The sequence below is a fragment of the Delphinus delphis genome, chromosome 8 (genome assembly GCF_949987515.2).
Source record: "Delphinus delphis chromosome 8, mDelDel1.2, whole genome shotgun sequence".
NCBI classification, from domain to species: Eukaryota; Metazoa; Chordata; class Mammalia; order Artiodactyla; family Delphinidae; genus Delphinus; species Delphinus delphis.
The window spans coordinates 70,559,657-70,579,371 of NC_082690.1; positions in this window are offsets into that span (position 1 = coordinate 70,559,657).

The window sequence follows — 19,715 nt, forward strand, 5'->3', positions numbered from 1 at the left end:
CACCCTTTTTTACTCTAGTGACTTCCTTCAGCTCTCTGGTGGGTAAGAAGTCCTGAGAGATGGGCTTCCTTCAGCCTTTAAATCTATGGAAATGAACACAAGTCAAGGCCAGATTAAGCTGAACTCTGTACTGGGAACTGAAGTTTGCGTGATTTGGGGGCTGGGCTTAGGAAAGGTCAGAGGTATGGCGTACTAAATGCCTAACCCTCTTCCTTTCCTCCAGACCTTCCCTCCCTCCCTCCTTCCCTCCTTCTCCCTTTCCTTCCTTCTTTCTTTTCTTCTGTTCTTTCCTCCCTCCTCCCTTCCCTTCTCCCTTCCCTCCCTCCCAATCTCCTTCTTTCTCCTCCACACCCCTTCCTTCCCTCCTTCCTTCCACGTTTACTGAGCCACTATTCTAAGGCAGGTACTAGACTAAGCACTACAGGGGAAGCAAAGATAAACAGATAACCTGGCTGTCAACAAGTTAGTCCAGAAGTGATCGAAACCCTACAAAATAGCAAAACAGCTTGATTGTTGCCCTAAGAGTGGGATGTATGAAGTGCTGGGGTCCTGGCATAGAGGAAGTTTTCACAGGGGACATGACTATTGAGATACTCGATCATGGAGGATGTGCAAACATCTTGCAAGTGGACAAAAGGGGTCAGGGATTACAGAGCTGGCATGAGTCACTGGTTTCACCCTATCACGGGCGGATTGTTAGCAGGATATGAGGGGGTTAAGGGCTTAAGGAGTGGACTGACTTAATCAGGGCCAAGTTAGCTGCATGATATTCAGGGCTAGCAGTGCTGGGATGAACATGCAGTGTGAGGTATGACCTGAAGAAGGAAGGTGGGGACAGTGTGTAGCAGGGATCTGGCCCAGGTGTCTGTTGTCTATATCTCCTGGCCTGAGAGGTTGGGGCCCTAATAGCTTGTCCTGCATGTGTTTGGAGCAGTGCTTCCACTCAAATGCTGCTGCCATCAGGAGAAGTGTGTGTGGTCCTCTGAGCTCAGGGACTTGGGACTCACAGTGGGTCTCTGCTCTCTGTCAGCAACCCTTTTACCTTCCTTTTTTTTGGCCAGAGACTCACTTCCTCAGCCTAACCTTCATGCTCACCTCCTCCTTCCTCTGGAATGTTCCTGGCTAGGAGGTATTGTGTGATCCCTGAATCCATACCAGCCTCAGGCTCAGCTCCCAACCCCTGCATGTCTCATGGACCTGCCCCCTGCATTCTAGACTTGTTACAAATCCCACTGTCAGGATGTATGACTTTGGACTCATACAGCTCTGGGTGCTAGAGAGGAATCTAGAGAGGAAGCAGAAGATGGTGTTGAAGGGCATGGACTTTGCAGTCACACTGCCTGGGGCTGGAGCCTGATTTTGTCACTTGTAGCTATGTAACTATCACTTAATTGTTTCATCTGCCAATAGGAGAAAATAATCTCTAATGGATACGTTTATTGTGATGTCTAAATTAATTAATAAATTTAATACATTAACACAGGGCTTGGGACTAACAGCCAATAAATTGTAGTGGCTAGTAGTGATGTAGAAGTGGTAGTAGTAGTAGTAGGGAAGTAGCAGTGGTAGTGGCAGTAATAGTGGTGGTAATGGTGGTGGTGGTAGTAGTAGTAGTAGTAGTAGTAGTAGTAATGGTAGTAATGGCAGTAATAGTGGTGGTAATGGTGGTGGTAGTAGTAGTAGTAATGGCAGTAATGGCAGTAATAGTAGTGCTAATGGTAGTGGTAGTGATAGTAGTGGTAATGGTGGTCCTGTGGATAACATAGGAATGTTTCTGCACCTCATCTTAACTGAAAACTGGGCAAATAATATCTCTGACAGCTGTAATAATGTTAACAAACAATCCAGTTCCGCAGACATTTACTGAGCACTCTGAATATGTGAAATTGTCTGTAGCCCAGAGTCTGTCACATGGAGTATCACTAAGTGTTAAATAAGTTTAAATGTGAACCCCCTTCATGGGATGAGTAACTGGTGTTCTCCTTCATGATTCTTTGCAGACAAAGCACTGGCTCTGGAGAGGAGGAAAGCCAGCTATGATGTGTAAACTGTACGGTGTAAACCAAGAGCAGGGACTATTTCATCTCTTTCACCTCTGGGTCCTTGTGGCCCAGCGCCATGCCTGGCATGGCAAGTACTTAAGTAATGTGTGTGCTTAGTGAACGTTTGCTGAATGCAGGCTGAACAGTGCTGGACTGCCCAAGGCAAAGACCATGGAGATCCTAGAAGAGTCTCTACCAGAAGCAGTGATGACCATTTGGCCCTGAGCCTTTGGTTAGGACGGGAGGGGAAGAAACTCAACTCTGGGGGGGCCTGAGGGCCACCTTAGATGGAAGAGCTCTGGGCTCGCTTTGTGAATGTGGAGAGAATCTGCTACGGAACAGTTCCTCTACCTCTATGTTTTTACTTTAGGCGAGCCAGACAGACCAAGGACGTGTGTGGGTGGGAATTTATTTTGGCAGCTCAAGTGAGGAAAGGAAGCCAAGAGCCTGAGGCTGTTCAGCAAAACAGCACATGTTAATCTCAATCTATCCTGGGTAATCCCAGCAAACATTTTGATCTCAGGAAAGGGTAATCCAGGATCAAACAGCTTCTGGAAGAGGCTTGTTCTTGATGTGGCTCCGTGATAAAGGAGGATGTGAGTGAGGGTCAGACCGGGAAGCCCATTCCACACGCCAGATTATGATGTCAGGGGAGAATGGGTCCCGTCACCTGCTGATGGCTGAGGTGACCTCTTTGCCTCCGTAAAAAGAGCACGGATGTTGGAACACATTGTAAGTAGAAAAACAAAATGAAAAAATAGAAGCAGCCTCTAAGAGAATAGCTCTGCTAGGCCCTGGTAGCTGGGTCATGAAGATACAGCTTCTGAGAGCAGGCTGTCTTCACCAGGAACAACCAACCAACTCCAGTCCCTAGGTCATGTCCCAAAGGCCTCGGCGTAGTGGAGGTGGACCCTAGCTGCTCTGGGAAGAGCCTCATGAGACACTGGCCCTCTGCTGATTGGTGTCTCTTCCTATGGATGTGCACCCCACCTTCCACCCCAAGAGGTGGGTGCATCCCCACCATTTCACAGGTAATCGATCACCAAAGAATCTGTAGTTCTGGTCGAGGTGGGGTTACTAGCCAATGGCCATATAGTCCCTTAAAAAATATATACATATATATGTATGTATCACAGCATTGTCAACATTAAAATCATTTTAAATATCAGATAACGTCTGTCTCTATTCCCCCTGTCACACACACCCACATACATACACACCATCCCACACGCATACATCCACCAGACACTCACTCCATTTTATAGGTGGGGAAACCAAGTTGCAGGGTGGGGAAGTGCCTTGTCAAAGCCTTTACAACAAGTTAGCATCAGGCAAAGCTGGACCATGACATACATCTTCCTGCTCCAGATTCACTGCTCTCTCTCCTCTACAGGGTGCCTCACACATTCAAGCCTTTTTTCCCCCCTTAATATGGCACTTCCAAGTCATCTGCATTTTCTCCAGGATGACTTTTACTTGTATCCAGTGGGCCAAAAATAATGTTAGCCTATGAGATAAATCATTACAGTCTCAAGATAAAGAGAATATTGTCACCATGGGCTCAGAAGAAATTAGGTAAAGGTTTAAAGAGGATATGTGTGTATGTGTGTGTGTATGTGTGTGTATGTATACATAATATGTGTATAAACATATATATGTAAAAATATATATGTATATATAAACATATATGTAAGAAGCTATACATAATATAGGTATGAATTCAAATCTTAATTTACCACTACAAGGTGAATACCTTTTGTGTAATTCACCTTTCCCAACTTTAATTTCCTCATGTATGGAAAAGAGATAATAATCCCTACTTCCCAGTGTTGCTGTGAAGGTCATATAGATCATGTGCTGTGTCAGGAATGTTTTTGGCTTTGAGTGACAGAAATATCTAGCTATAATGACTTAAACCCGTAGAGACTTAATTTTATCACACAAAGAGATATCTAGAGGCAAGGAACTGCTGGCTAACAGTTCAACTCTCTGGGACATTTATGCAGTTCTCTTCTCCTTTCCTTCATGGTTGCAGTATGGCTGCTGCAACTCCTTCCATCACATCTGCAATCCAGTAGGAAGTGGTAAAGGGAAGGAGAAGTATCTGTGTCAGGAAATCAAAAGCTCTCCCAGAAGTCTCACAACAAGCTTCCACTTATTTGTCATGCCCAGGGCTGTGTCTTATGGCCACCTCAGGCTGGAAGCTGGCAAAGAAGTTGGGAATGTTCAGCCTACTATGTCTGTCAGTATAAAGCATCCATACTAGGACACGGTTATATTGGTGGTGAATGAATGCTCTCATTTAGCTCTTTCTGAAGACTCCTATGAATATGCCAGAACGGAGGAAACATGGTGGGAGTGGCAAAAGGTAGGGTGAGCTGCTGGTCATTTCCTGGGGAACTGGGTTATTTGTTGCCGGTCTTGCTTACTCAGGAGACTTCATTGGTCTGGAAATGAAGGCTATGTGGTCAGTAAGGTGAGCACTGCCATTGAGGACTAGCAAGGTGACAGACATTCCACTCGTCCCTACCCCCACCAGCACTGACTGGGCTGCAGGACACTTCCATCTGGGTCTTGGCCTTCAGCCATATCACACTCAACATGTTCACAAACACGTTGGCATTTTGGGGACACCAAATCACCTTCACCACTGGATGGCTGTCCATTGGGGCTGCGTCAGCCTCTTCCTTGATGAGGCTCTGACGTTCAGAGCCGCCCTCTTTGACTGTGAGGACTGTTTCTCAGCAGATGTTTGGCTTGTGTCACCCAGAGACAGGGAAGTGCTGATGGCAGAGGGACACTCAGGCAAGGAGGAGGGTAGTGTTCACACGAGGGGAGCACCGTCTCGTGAGGGGAGGCCGAATGAAATACAAAGTCTCTGAGATGTGGAGTATCATCTGGACAAAAACAAGGTGGGGTCTAATCCCCTCTGCCTCCCGCCTCTCCTCCTCCTTCTGGTCAGGCCAGAGACCTATTGCTTGGTCCTCTCCAATGTCTCATGCATGTCAGCTCCTCTTTTTCTCATCCCTTGCCCCTCTCACATGGATTACAGGGACAGCTTCACTCTGGGCTCCATGATTGCAGTCTCTCCTCTTCCAAACAGACAGTGGCCTGATGGTGCAGAAGGAGCGCTGGGCTTGCTGGAATCAGGAGGGCATAGTTCCAAGCGTGACTCATGTCCACTTCCCAGCCATGTGACTAAACCTCTTTGAGTCTCACGGAACTCATCTGTAAAATGGGAAAATAATACTGTCATTGAAGAATTGCCATCATGACTGAGTTAATATTTTTGAAAGACAATTCATGAGCTTCAAGGACTAATTTTATGGGGATTTGGGTAGAAAGAGACTGAAGGAGTGGGTGGGCTTGAGGTCTCTCACCTGGGCTTCAACAAGAGCAGTTCTTCTTCCATCTCTTTTGTATGTTGGGCTTTTGGAGAATTATTCACGTGATAAAATGTTTCTCTGCCAAAAAAACCCCAAAAATGAAAAAGAAAACCCAAATTAGAAAATTACCAATTTGTGTCTAGCGCTCAGTATGTATCAGGCACTTAGTAAATAGCGCTTTCTTCTCCCCAACCTCTTTTTCAAAAAACAGCAATTGCTATTTCCAACAGCTTTTGTTCCATGCACTTTTAAAAGTTAAAAAAAAAATACACTAAATGCTTGCCACTCACATCTAATTATGAGAATGATTGGTCCAGTGATTCTGTGTGTCGAGATCACAACTCCGGTGCTTATCTCTTAATCCATCAGTTTCAAATGACCATCCGGGGACTCATTTTTCTTTGGCGTGACTTCTTTTTGCAGCCAAAATTTCCTGGACCTGCCTGAACTCCCATCTCTACGCAGCTCCCCTTTCACTTAGCTGACCTGATAAATGGCCAACAAGGTCTGGTTTCAGCAGTGGGCACATTTCACTAGAAAACAAAGTGACTGAAACCTGCTGAGATCTAATAAATATTCACTCATCTGCCTGAATAGATGCCAGTTACAGGAGAAGAAAAATACAGCTCCTGGAGTCAGGGAATTTGCCCTGGTCTAGGGCTCCTAGCACAAGTGTCAAAAGAAACGGGATAAAGTGAAGACAATCTTGCAATAGGAAAGACATCAGGGAACTAAGAAAGATGGGGTGCAGGTTTCTGTCCATGTGAAAGTGATACCCAGTCATCCCCATGTGTGAATTTGTCTCCCTTTTAGCAGAAATGGTGACTTGGATGTGGATTCTCCCTGTTAAGAGTTGCATAGCACATCCTTGGGTTTCTCTGCAGTGCTTGGAAGAGGACCCTAAGATTCAGGAGCACTTATTGAGCAAGGCTTGGAGTGTTGGTGCTTTAGGAGATGCGGGGACACTCCTCACACCCCTGTGATCCCTTAGGAGGGGTGACAATTTCAGGCAAAGCCCAGAAAGATCCACCTGGGGCAGTGGCTAAAACCAAAGATTCTTGAACTCCAAAAGGGAAATCACCTCTGCCTAGAGGGGATTAAAGAAACTGTATGGCAGAAGTGGCATTTCAGATGGGTCCTGGGATATAGCGGTAGGATAAGGGCTCTTGAGGAAGAGGGGATTATATGAGCAAAGGATGCGGGGGAGGAGGGTGTGGGCTGTGCTCAGGATCCTGGAAAATCCTGTGGTTTGGAGATGGAAGATCAGGCTCTGGTCCAAACCTCCATCTGTTCATGAGGAAACAGGTTCAGAGGAAGGTTATGGGTGCAAATTCACATAGCCAATTACAGGCTTCTAACAAAGTTCCAGTGTGATAGCTAACAGTACAGGAAGCATCGGTGGACAATACAAGATTAGTTAATCGCTAACTGACCGAAAGAAACTTTTGAGTTTGGAGGAGATACAGTGCTGTAAGTGACAGCAGAAAGCCTCCCTGGAGAAAGTGCAAGGAGAGTTTCTCAAAGATGAGAGTAGAAGAGAAGAAACAGAGGACAGGAACTTCTAACTGTGGGACTAAGGCATTGGGTCAGGCACCATATTCTCTGACTTGATAAAAAAATTAATTGCAGTTACTATTTTTGTTGACTGATTATATGCCAGGTGTCTTATTTTACATCACCTACAATCTTTAAAATGGTTTCAAATAATTATTCCAGTTTTGCAGATGAGAGAACAAAGCGTCACAGAGGTTAAACACCTTGCCAAATCCACCCTGCTGTCTGGAATCAGAACCAGGAAAAAAAAGGGCCTGCCTTCTGTACCATATCGATTCCCATGTTGTTTTTGTCTGTGTGTTTATTTACTTAATAATTACAAAATAAATAGCATTCCATTTTATATATGTGAAAACAAGTTCAGAGTAGTTAAGAAATTTACCCAAGGTCACACAGCAAGAATGTGGCAGGCTCTGTCTAAAGACAGAACTGATGTCTTTTTTTTTTTTTTTTTTTTAACCAGAGAATACATTCTTTCACCAGTGTGGGTTTGGATGGGCCCAGGGGCGAAGCAAGAATATAAACACATAGAGGCTGGAACAAAAGCATCCCCCTGCAGGATGTTGAAGCAACTTAACCCCCTGGCCATCAAACTCTGTATGGATGTGAAGGGTGCAAAACCTCAATCTTGGCTCCACCTCCTGTTTTCAGCCAATGTCTCCTCAGGCCTCGCTTAGGTATTTCTGCTCTTCCTACATTATGCCTTGGGTGATAAAAGAAAAATTCTCTTACTTCAGTCTCTCTGCTGATCTTGGACAGAGATTTGTACCAACTCTCTAGCTCCCTAATCTCTGAGCAATACATTTCCTTTCTCTGAGCCTCAGTTTCCTCCTCTGTAAAATGGGAGTGTCAGTCTCTACTTCAAGAATCGTGTGGGTAATAAACTAAACAATGTTCATTAAGGGTTAAGGACAGTGTCTGGCACATATTTGGCACCCTGTACACAGTTGTCGTAGCAGTAATATTATCAGTGGATAGTGTGGTTGTTAATATTACTATTTTCATCTACCTCAGTCAGTCAGTCTCCAGCCACCAGGATCCACTGAACCTGAACCAGCTGGCCAACAACCCTGCTGTTCTTTCCCTGCTGACAAGACTCCTTTTTGCTATGTGGCAAGAAGGATTGAGCTAGAAAGATGGGGGTGGGTGTGAGAGCGGGAGTGGGGTGTACCTGGTAGGGTGGCCAGGAGTTTCTTGGCAGTAATTCATGGAAGTGATGATGGGATCTGGGGTACGGGACAGCAGATGAAGGGGGGGTTGCCCCATGGCCAACTAAGAATCCCTGGGGAAACCAATTTATGAGAAGGAAATGAAGTCTCTTTCCTCTCCATTCTCCTTATTCCCGCCCATCCCTCCTTTACCAACTCTGGGCTCCAGCTGGTCTGGGAAGCAGCTCACCTCTGCCTGGTCATTAAGAGTTCATTTGCTTAAATACCCATCATCATTACCGCCAACGGCTCCTTAGGGCACTATTGCATCCCAGGAACTGCAGCAGACATTCTCCTCTGACTGATGGCCCCGTGCTCAGCCCTGCCACCTGCTAATGACCCATGGGCTGACAGCCCAGCTTGGAGGCAGCAGGATGTGGAACACTGAAGGAGGTCTGCCTTTCTCCTTGTGAGTCCCTCTGACCCTCACAGTCCTGGAAATGACGATGCCCCCAGTCCTCCCGGGAATGAGCAAAGAACCTGAGAGAAGAAAAGTCCTCTAAGAGGCGGCCTCAGTGCCCTCCCTCCCAAGGCTCACCTCCTGAGAGCTCGTCTCTACCCAAGCCCCAGGGTATCTCCATCTTCCTTTTGCTCGTAGGGTGCTTCTCTTAAATGTGTTGGTAGGTGTGAATCCAAGAGAAAGGAAACTCCTCTGACTTGAGCACCACGTCCCGCCAGGTCATGTAGAAACTCTCTCCTCTCTCTTCATCTCCACATGTGGGTGGGTATACTTGTGCCCACTTTGCAGGTGAGGAATCTGAGGCTCCCAGAGTTTGAGTGAGCTTCCCAAGGTCACACAGCTAGCAGGTGGCAGAGTCAGTGTTCAGACTCAGTTTGGTCTGAATCTAAAGGTCATGCTTTTTCTTCGGCCCTCACTCTTCAAAGTGAGGGAAACTCGGGGACTTAGTGAAATTCAGAAGCTGATAGTAACAGACCAATTGAGTGGCCACCCTATCAGTGGAAGCATTTTCTCTTAAGACTTTTTCTCAATTCTGGAAACATTTGGTGGCTTTGTTTATTTGAGGGAAATCCCACTATTTTCCCTTTCCCCGACTTGCTGACCCCTGCCCTCTTCTGCATGACCTCATAGGACCCCGTTTAAGTTTATTCAGGAGGAGGGCACTGCCCTTAATTACCATAGAGGCTAACTTTCCTTTGTGTCAGATACTTTTCAAAGCCCTTTACAAGTGTTGTCATTGAATCTCCACAGCAAACCTATGAAGTAGGTCTGGTTAGTACACCCATTTGCAGATGAGGGAATTGAGGGTACAGAGGTTAAATAATTTGCTCAAAGTCAAAACTACTAAGCTAGAACCCTCAGAGGGCAAGGTGAGAGGGATATCTCTTTGGGGGCATCTTTCCTATGCCCTGTCATGGTGTGAACTCCTTAAACCAGCTATAGTTTAAGCTGTGGTGTCAGAAGTCGGGGATCAGATTGCTGTGGAATGAAGCAGGTTTAGAAGGGCCTGAAACCTGGATGTGCTTTGCGGTGGGGCTGCAGCATGGGGCCCAACCTGGTGAGGTGGGGAACGGGCATCTCACTGGACAGCTGGAACAGTAGGGCCAGGAGTGATGCTGAAGTCCATCCCCAGGGGCAGGAGGGAGCAGGGCAGGAAGCAGGGTCTGTGACAGCTGTGAAAGCTGTGTGAAGATCAGTCACAGGGCTGCAGGTCAGGCTCAGTGGAGGCCTGGCAACCTGGCAGCCTGGGCCAGATTCTGGCTCCAGGAAAAGAAATGCATTCAGAGGAAGGCCTTGGGTTCTGAGGGTGAATTTCTGGTCTGGCCCCCAAACCAGGCAGAGTCAGCCACCCCCTCCTCTGACTCCAGCTTATCACCTGCATCCCTGTTGTCACACTTACTTCTTTGTCAAAGTTGCAAAGCCGTCCATGGCATTCTTCAGCTTAAAATCTCTTAGTGGCTTCCTATAGGTCCACTGTCTATAAATGCCAAACTCCCTAAAATGATATACAAGGTCCTCCATAATCCAGTCCTGGACTGCACCACCAGCCTCATCAGTCACCACCACTAGTAAGTTTTATTCCATCGACACAACACAACTTTCAGTCCGCATCACAAGAGGTCTCCTTTCATCATCTCATACCTGGTAAATATGGTTCCCTGGCTTGGAAAATATCCCCACCTCTCCACCCACAGCCCCGCTGCCTGATGTGTTCACACGTACTTCCTATTGCCTGGTGAACTCCAATTTATGCTTCAGCTCAGACATTGCTGCTATGGGGAGCCATTCTTAGCTCCGCCTCAATCCTAATGTCTAAGTCAAGTTTAAATGCCCTTGCTGTATTTCCTTTAGCCACTGGTATTTCCTCTAGCATAGCTCTTGCTCACTGGAATACGATTGCTTGTTTGTCTCTGATGGACCTTACACTTTCAATTCCATGAGGGCAGGCACTCTGTCTCTCTTTTTCATTGTTGTGTCGCCAGGGTCTGATGCATAGGAAGCGATCAAGCAATGTTGCTGAATGATTGAATGGCCTCCATGTTTTTGCATAGGAGACTGTTTCTTCTCTGGAGTGACTCAGAGACTGTTTCTGAGTCATCTTCAGGACTCAGGAGCCTCCCACAGGGCAGGTCCAGAGCAGGCAGAAATACACTTTGTGGTGTAGTAGGGTTTTTCAGAGAAATAGAAGCACCAATAGGAGATATCTAGATATATGTATATATCTGTGTAGATAGATAGATAGTTTATAAGTGTGTGTGGTGTATGTGTGTGTATATATATATATATATATATATATACAGGAATATGTATATGTTTGCATATACATAAAGAAATATATATATATTCTTTTTTTTGGCAATCAGTCACATATGACCTTGCATTATAATAAAAGAACCAACATTTATCGTATACCTACTGTGTGCCAGCCACAGAGGGGTAGTCAATATTATTCTTATTTTTAAGATGAGGAAACTAAAGTTTGGAGGGTTTAAGAATTTACCTAAGGTAAACTTCACAAGTAGGAGATCCAGGATCCAAATCTAGATTTGTTTGGTTCCAAACACAAGCTGTTGCCAGTATATCAAGCTATTTCCTTAACTGATAATATTTAAATAATTCATCCATGTGTGTTTCCCCCTTCTTTTTGGATTGCAAGCTGCTGAAAGGAAGGGACTTACATTTCTCTGGGTCTTTTGCTGTCCTTAGGATGGTGGCTAACACTTGCTAAAATAGAGATATACCTGGTTTTTGGAGGTTCGACACACCTGTGTGTGTGTGTGAAAGGGATGAAAATTTTCATGAAGACACCAGTTGCCTTTTTGGGAAGAAAGGATAAGGAACTAAACCTCTGCATGGGATAGATCACGAGAAGAATTCACTGGCTACATGACCTTGGGGGTGGACACTGGACCCAGAACTGGCCTGGCTATTCCTTTGGCAAGCTTGTGCCCTAGGGAAGTGGCTAAGTGAGTGAATTTAAAGAGGGGAGCCCAGGCCAGGGGAACAGGCTGAGCAGGTCCTTGGCCCCTTGAAGAACCACTGTGTCCTGGGCCATGTCTGCTGTAGCATCCATGGCACACTCTGTAGCAGGGCACTCAGCCACATGACTTCCAGTTCCACCGGCAGGGAGAGCTTATCCCAGCAGAGGGCGAAGGGGTCAACGGCAGAGAGTGGGCAGCTGTTTGGATCGCCCACATGTCTGCCTGGACAGCAGGCCTTCAGGTTTACACCTCCTTTAATGTTGAAAGGCTAACGCAGATCACGAAACAAATCTCACTCTCTATCCTGCTGAGTGCAATGTAATGGCAGGGCTGTCAGAAAGACACTTGGCGGGATGCATCCTTCTACTTGGCATGATATAATTTGCACCACCTCTACAAACTTTTCCTAATTATTTCCTAAAAATAGTATTTCAATTAGAAACTGACACAACTGCTGTTGGGGAAGGTGTGAACAGCCGTGAAATGCTCCGTAAGGGAAGGAACAGGTGAGACCCCAGTAGATCATCAAATGCCAAATGATATACTATAATGTATGGTAATTGGTTATTATTAAAATAGTCTATTGCTTATCACACAGTAGCTAAATGGCCTTTCAGTTGCTCTATAATTACCCAGTGATGGGTGATCTGTTTTCTTCTTTGGGATCTGGGTACCAAAGGTATCAGAGCAGCATCTGTCACAACAGAGAAAGAGAGCACGAAGAGGGGAGGGTTTCTGCCAAGGTGGGGCTGAGCCGGGTTCTTTGAAAAATCCCTGGCAGGGCCAAATGCTCCGAGGGGTCCCCACGGGGCCAGGGAACAGAGGATGCAGTTCAGTCTCTGCAGGCCTTCCCCTGACTGGCGTGGCTTCTTGCTTGTCCTTGAAGCAAACTGTTTTGAAGCTTTCCAAAGGTTTTTGCTGCCAGTGGAGACAAGAGACATCTGTGTGGGCTGAGGCGGGGCTGGGGGTGCCAGTGCCTGCTGCTGCTCCTTCCCTGAAGCTAGTAGAGGATTCTGAGGCTCGGGGGGGATGTCTCTGGGGGTAGGAAGTGAGACTCAGTGGACATCAGAGAAGCCTGGATTGGATCCCCAGGGAGGTGGAGAGAGCAGGGAAGACTTGGCCCAAGACAGTACAAGAGAGGAGGAGAAGGCAAAGCCAAAGGAATCCAAGAGATGGAAGGTGCATAGCGGTTGGAGTCTCATCTCTCATTTCTCAGATGGGAAAGAGGGAGCCAGAGAGGGAGGGGCTTGTCCAGAGCCACATGCTGCAGTGATATGGTAATGTCCAGAGCTTGGGTGATCGTTCTGGTCTTCTGAACCCATCTGGACAGCCCCAAACCTGAGAGCACTGCCAACAGATTTGTTCGGAGGTTGGCATCACAGGAAAGTGGAGGGATGCAGGGCCCACAGTTCCCTCCTCCATCCCCTCCCTGTAGTCCAGCAGGACTCATCCTGGCCCTGGGGCAAGGTGAGAGGAAGGAACAGTTTCATGGAAAGAAGGACTAGGTACTCCAAAATCTGGGGTGGCGCACAAAGGGAATTCCTGCGGCTTCCGGGCTGGTTCATCTCTTCCTGAGTGGGTAGCCAGAGCTGTGGTTGGTGGGGATCAGACCTTGGCCAGTGAAATGCACACAAGTCAGGAGAAAATTACTCAGGAAAGGTCTCTGCCACCTTTTGCTTACTGGTTGTTGTTTTTTTTCTTTCTTAACATCTTTATTGGAGTATAATCGCTTTGCAATGGTGTGTTAGTTTCTGCTGTATAACAAAGTGAATCAGCTATACATATACGTATATCCTTATATCCCCTCCCTCTTGCATCTCCATCCCACCCTCCCTATCCCACCACTCTAGGTGGTCACAAAGCACCGAGCTGATCTCCCTGTGCTATACAGCTGCTTCCCACTAGCTAGCTATTTTACATTTGATAGTGTATCTATGTCCATGCCCCTGTCTCACTTCGTCTCAGCTTACCCTTCCCCCTCCCTGTGCCCTCAAGTCCATTCTCTACATCTGCATCTATATTCCTGTCCTGCCCCTAGGTTCTTCGGAACCTTTTTTTTTTTTAAGATTCCATATATATGTGTTAGCATACAGTATTTATTTGTTTTTCTCTTTCTGTCTTACTTCACTCTGTATGACAGACTCTAGGTCCATCCACCTCACTTCAAATAACTCAATTTCGTTTCTTTTTATGGCTGAGTAATATTCCATTGTATATATGTGCCACATCTTCTTTATCCATTCTTCTGTCGATGGACACTTAGGTTGCTTCCATGTCTTGGCTATTGTAAATAGAGCTGCAGAGAACACTGTGGTACATGACTCTTTTTGAATTATGGTTTTCTGTAGATATATGCCCAGGAGTGGGATTGCAGGGTCATATGGTAGCTCTATTTTTGTTTTTTTTAAGGAACCTCCATACTATTCTCCATAGTGGCTGCATCAATTTACATTCCCACCAACAGTGCAAGAGGGTTCCCTTTTCTCCACACCCTCTCCAGTATTTATTGTTTGTAGATTTTTTTGATGATGGCCATTCTGACCTGTGTGAGGTGATACCTCATTGTAGTTTTGATCTGCATTTCTCTAATGATGTTACTGGTTGTTTTTATGTGCAGGGGTAGTTATTCTTTACAAGCCAAATAAACTCAGAGTCTCACACACTCTAGGGCCCTAATGAATGTTTGTTGAATGAATTTATAATGAATGGGAAGATGTATGAATGCTTAGCATTACAAACAAACCATCTCTATTTCCATTGTTCTACAGCTGAAAGATCTGGCTTGTGTCACTTCTTCTGGAATGTTTTTCTGGACTTCATCAGGAAGAGCAGGACTATATTTCCACAGCACCGTGTACATGTGAGTATTGCCATATTGTGTTCTAGCTGTTGAGGCTCATCTCTCCCCCACTATATAGTTACTTTCTTCATCACTACATCCCCAGTAGTTAGCACGTGCCTGGCAGTGTAGATGTTCAGAAAATGTTTGTTGAGTGATTGGGTGTTCAAAACCACACACGCGCGCACACACACACACACACCATTCTAAACTGTGAAAACAAAGATAGAGAATTTGGGGAGAGAGAAGGCTATAAAGCTTCCATTCCCCATTCCAACCAGGAACTTGACTTTTTGGAGAAATTAATTTCCCCTGGTTATTTGCAACTTTGATGGGATGGTAAATTTGGATGCCTGTTCTCCCACCATGGGAGCCAAAGGAGCCCCTGAGGGCTTCTCAGTCAGACCCAGGGGTAAATAAGTGACCAAGCTTGGCCAGTCGATGCCCTCTCAGAGGCATCTGATTTCTGAGTAAATAATACAAAGATGAAAGAGGTGGTCCTGTATCCCTTCAACTCTCTCCCAATTGCTCCTGCTATAAGAATATACTTGTAGTTCCTCATTCTGTATTATTTGCTTCAAGCCCATTTCCAAACTTGGGTCTCCAACTTTCCCATTGATTCATTAAGCTCCTGTTATACTTCCAATAAATCCTCTTATATTTACATCAGCAAGAGTTGGTTTTGTTGCTTGCAACCAAGGTCTTCTGGCTGATATAGCCATAAATTCCCTCCTGAGCCAGAAAGAATAACCAACAGAGGGCCTAGCCTATCTATGGAATAAATAAGTTATGCCCAGTGGGTATTTGCTTATGGCTGCCACTAAGAAATGTTCACTGAGATACTAATTTTTAACAAATATTGTTGAAGCCCAAGGGTTTGAAAACAAGTCCAGATTTCGCTCTTGGCATCTCCTAGATTAGGAGGAATGAAATATAGGTTCTGGAACCTGCCAAAGACATTTCAGTGGGCATTTAGACTCTGGGATGCTTGGGCCTGCCAACCTAGAGGGCCTTTTCTGCCTTTGCCAAGGGAAGGGTGCCAGGCTGCTCAAACAGACACACCTATGGTCAGCATCTCCCCCCAGTGTGCGTCTTGGTGACCAGGAAGGTGGTGAGTGAGGAGGCACCACATCTACGCACACCAGGAAAAGAAAAGGAAGCTGTGCATACGCATTTCCCTGCAGCCAGAGCCACTTGATTTTTCAGCCAAGCACTGACAATAAAGGAGTTTGGAAAACAAATCTTCCCAGAGAGCATTTCCCGTGGCCTTCACGCTGGCTGCGGAGTGGTGACTATTATTAGCATTAATAGAATATCCAGGGCAAGCGTAGTTTTGTTTGTTTTAAAGACACTAAAGATACTGGACAGGAGCATCCCATCCTCTCTGTGAAAACGATGAGAACTGAACCATATGGGTATAAACACAGCACTGCTTCAGGGGCCAGCACAGTCTTTGCACTGCACATCTCAACCCCACAAGGCTGATGCTGGGCTGTGGGGTTCAGGTGCTGAGCGGCCACCAGGGTACTAGTGGGGATTAGCTCTCAGTAACCCCAAAGTGCCTTACTGGAAGCCAGTTGTTCAGGGAAAAGCAAGTTATCCAAGGGCAGTGGAAGGAAAATTAGCTCATCCAATACACTACAACTTTATGGGGTAATAAGAATAGTTATGCCTCTATGTTCTGTAAAATCTCTGTCTGTGAGTTAAGGCTTCTTATACCCATTGGACAGAGGTGAAAGCCAAGGTCCAGAGAGGGTTAAGTGACTTGTCCAAAGTCATAATGATTAGTAGAGGACCTCAAACTTGGGGATTGTTCTCTGGTTCCAAATCCTGTTCTTTCTCTTGTGCCATGCTGATTCCCTGTGGTTTTGTGACTTGGGGAAATAATTTTTGTTTCTGGATCTCAATGGCTGCCCCAGTACAATGGAGCGATGTTTAACTTTCTTTGAATCCCTCCCCGCTAAAGTTATATTTCTTTAAGACTGAGGACACAAAACCTCTGTAGCCATAAAAGACAAGGCAACCACCTCCTGGTTGGTTTAAGCACCACGGAAAAAACCGAGCGCTCACTTGCAGATGGACACGAGCAGGTCTCCCCAGGAAGTAGATAGACATATAGGGACTAGTCTGATGAGACCACAATCTCTGATGCCGCGGGGAATTTAAGGGAGAGTGAAGGTTAGCTCCAGGAAAGCTGCAGGGTGGTGGAGCACCCTTCCCCTTGGAACCTCAGTTTCTGCATCTGCAAACTAGGGATGATACCACCTCCCTCCAAGGGTAAGGGTTAAATGGGATGACCAAAGGAAAGTTCAATCCATGTAGGTTTGAGGTCAAAGACAAGCTCCCTTCCAGCCCTTTACTGCACTCTCTTCCCAAAAAGTCTCCTCCTTCAGGAATCTTTGGATTTCCAGTTTCCTTCCCCAGGAGGGAAACACCTTTCTTTCTGGGACAAAATAGTGTGAGACGTTTCAATCCAAATTTCACTTCCCCAGAGGGGTCTGATTGACACTTTCTTTCCCCGCTCAGCTCAGAGATGCTGAGAGCACTGAGGAAACATCTGGGATTTTCACATGCTGCCCATGTCTTTTAAGGAACAGCTCTAAAATGTACTGGAGACTCCAGGGCTTAAAATAGGCCCTGTAAATTCTCCAGTGCCTAGAATTGAATAGCAGTTTGGGGAACAATAACTTCAGTAACATTGCATTTTAAAATTATAGTATTAATTGTGCCTAAGAGTCTCCATTTTCATTTAAGAAAGTGGCCTCCTCATAAGTACAATGGGAAGGATGCAGAAGAGAAAACAAAAAGAAGTCAGTTTTTCTCCAAACCCACAGAAGTATAAGACACAGTCTGTCCCTAGGCAGAGAATGGGGCTGGCCAAAGTTTCAGAGGAAAGGATCTCACCCACTTTGGCCTAGGGGCTCCCAGGGAGAGAGCCTCTTGCAATCATCCTTATGTTGCAGAGAACAGAGGCCTAGAGAAAGAAAAGATCCGTCCAATACAAATCCCCAATTATGCAATGATGTTCTTCAGCCACATGATTTTTAAGTTCTTCTTCCACCTTGGATGTCTCTCATTTTACAGATGAGGACGTTGAGGCTGAGGAAAGTAGGCGTCCAGGATTCTACCAACCCTATACACTTGAGCTTATTTGGCGGGACAAAATGAACCCTGGGCTTGAAGCTCTGCCTCTTGGCCATAGCATGGGTATCCAGGTCACTCAGGAAAAATGGCCACAAGCCATCCTGAAAGCCACCTGCACTCACTACCTATTGCTAGTACTTAGGGCCTCCCATTTCTCCAGTTTGCCTACAACACATTCACAGATATCTGGCTAACTATCAAGTCCACGGTTAGACATGTGGGTACCAGATGTGTGCAGCATTGTATACAGCTGTGCTTTTGCCAGATGTAGGAGGTACCAATTTCTACCCATATGATATCTGGGGAACAAGGCCCACAAGAGAAGAAACTCCTAACAAGGCACTAAGGCAAAGTGTCCATCTGGGTGACAGTAGCAATGCCCTCAACACTCACAATGAACCTAAGTAAAAGTGAGGAACTGAATTCTGGCCAAGACCTTCAAGAAATATTTATTGAGTGCTTATTCTGTGAGAAGCACCATGCTAAGTGCTAAACTAAAGACAAGTGAAAACAAGAGAGAAAGGGTCCCGCTTTGGAGGAAGGGAGGACCTGTGATTCTCAAGCAGCCAGGATGATCCTTTACGAAAATCAATCAGATCATATGTTTACCAGCTTAAAGTAAAAGCCACAGTCTTTACCATGGTACATAAACTTACCTTCTTCTACCTTCCGAACCTCAACTCCTATTACTCTTCCTCCTGTCCAATCCGCTCCAGCCTCATAGGTCTCTTTGCATTCCTAAAACACACTAAGCACGTTTCTACCTCAGGGCCTTGCACTTGCTGTTTTGTCTGGTGTCAGGCACATAGCAGTAACTCTTAGCTCTTTAGTTGCCTTCCTTTCTTTTTCTTGCCTTCCATTCCCACTCCAATCCCTACCAAATACCTAAATTTTTAGGAACGAGTCATTATAAGTGATCAAAGAAGAAACAAGGTGGGTGGTGGCTTAGCTTTTCCCTGGTCTATCATAACCTCAGTGCTGTGCCTTGTGCCCACACTCAGCCCCAGCTTCAGATACAGCCTTCGAGTTAGAAAGCAGACTGACCATGGGCTGGCCTGAAATTCCCACCAGCCTAAACAACTGGTCCTCTTCCCTACCCCGGAAGGAGTGAGTTGGGCCACAATCCAGATACATCCCAGGCAACAGGCCTGCTCTGTGACACTGTCAAGAAGCGAGGAGCCTTGGGAAGGTCACAGACATAAACAAGATAAAGCCTGTGAACTTCCAGGGCACTTGGGCCTGCGGACCAGAAGACTGTCAATGGCCCAGCCCCTGTCCTGATAACAGAGGGCAAAAACTTTCTAGGAGATGTATCTGTCCCTGAGCCCAAAGGGAGGGCAAAGGCTGAGCATCCTTTAGCAGCTGGGGGCGGGGGCTAGGGGGAAGGGAGGAGAGAATGCCTCTGGAAGATTCTCCAGGGTGCACAGCCAGCCCCACTGCCCTGGCTGTCCCTGCAGCCCAGACATGAGGCAAGGAATTCAGTCAAATTTGACAAGCGTGCACTAGCATCCCCCCTGCCTGTCTGGCACACAAAGGGTGAACAAGATGTGGGTGTCAGTAACCCACATGGAAAACAAGAGGGGGACAGAGGACAGGCTTAGGGTTCTGCCTGGGGTCATGAGAGTCCAGGAATATTTCAAGGAGAATAAGGCCCCTAAGCAGGGCTGTGAAGGTCTGGTATGATTGTAACAGGTGGAGAAGGCAGGGGCGAACACTCCCGGGCAGAGACTGGTGTGCTCTTAAAGCACAGAGGAAGGCAATGGCAGATGTGTGCAAACTGACGTTAAGGCCTCTGAAGAGTTGCAGTGGGGGAAGAAAGCTGGAAGGGCAGCTCCAGGCTGGAATAGGAGGGGCAGTGGGAGCCTGGGCCAGCTCACCAGCAGGGCAGTAGCAGAACCAGCTGTGCTTTATACAGTGGAAGGAGGTGTGGAGTTGGGCAGACAGTGATGGGTTGTGATATTCCAAGGAAGACACTGGTGAAGCCTGGATTCCTGCAGTAGCCATGGTCTTGCTAGGAAAAGTTGCTGATTTTTTTATCCCCTTTCTGAGACAGTCATTCCCAGCTGTGGGGTCACCTGAGTGTGTACTGAACACTCTGGAA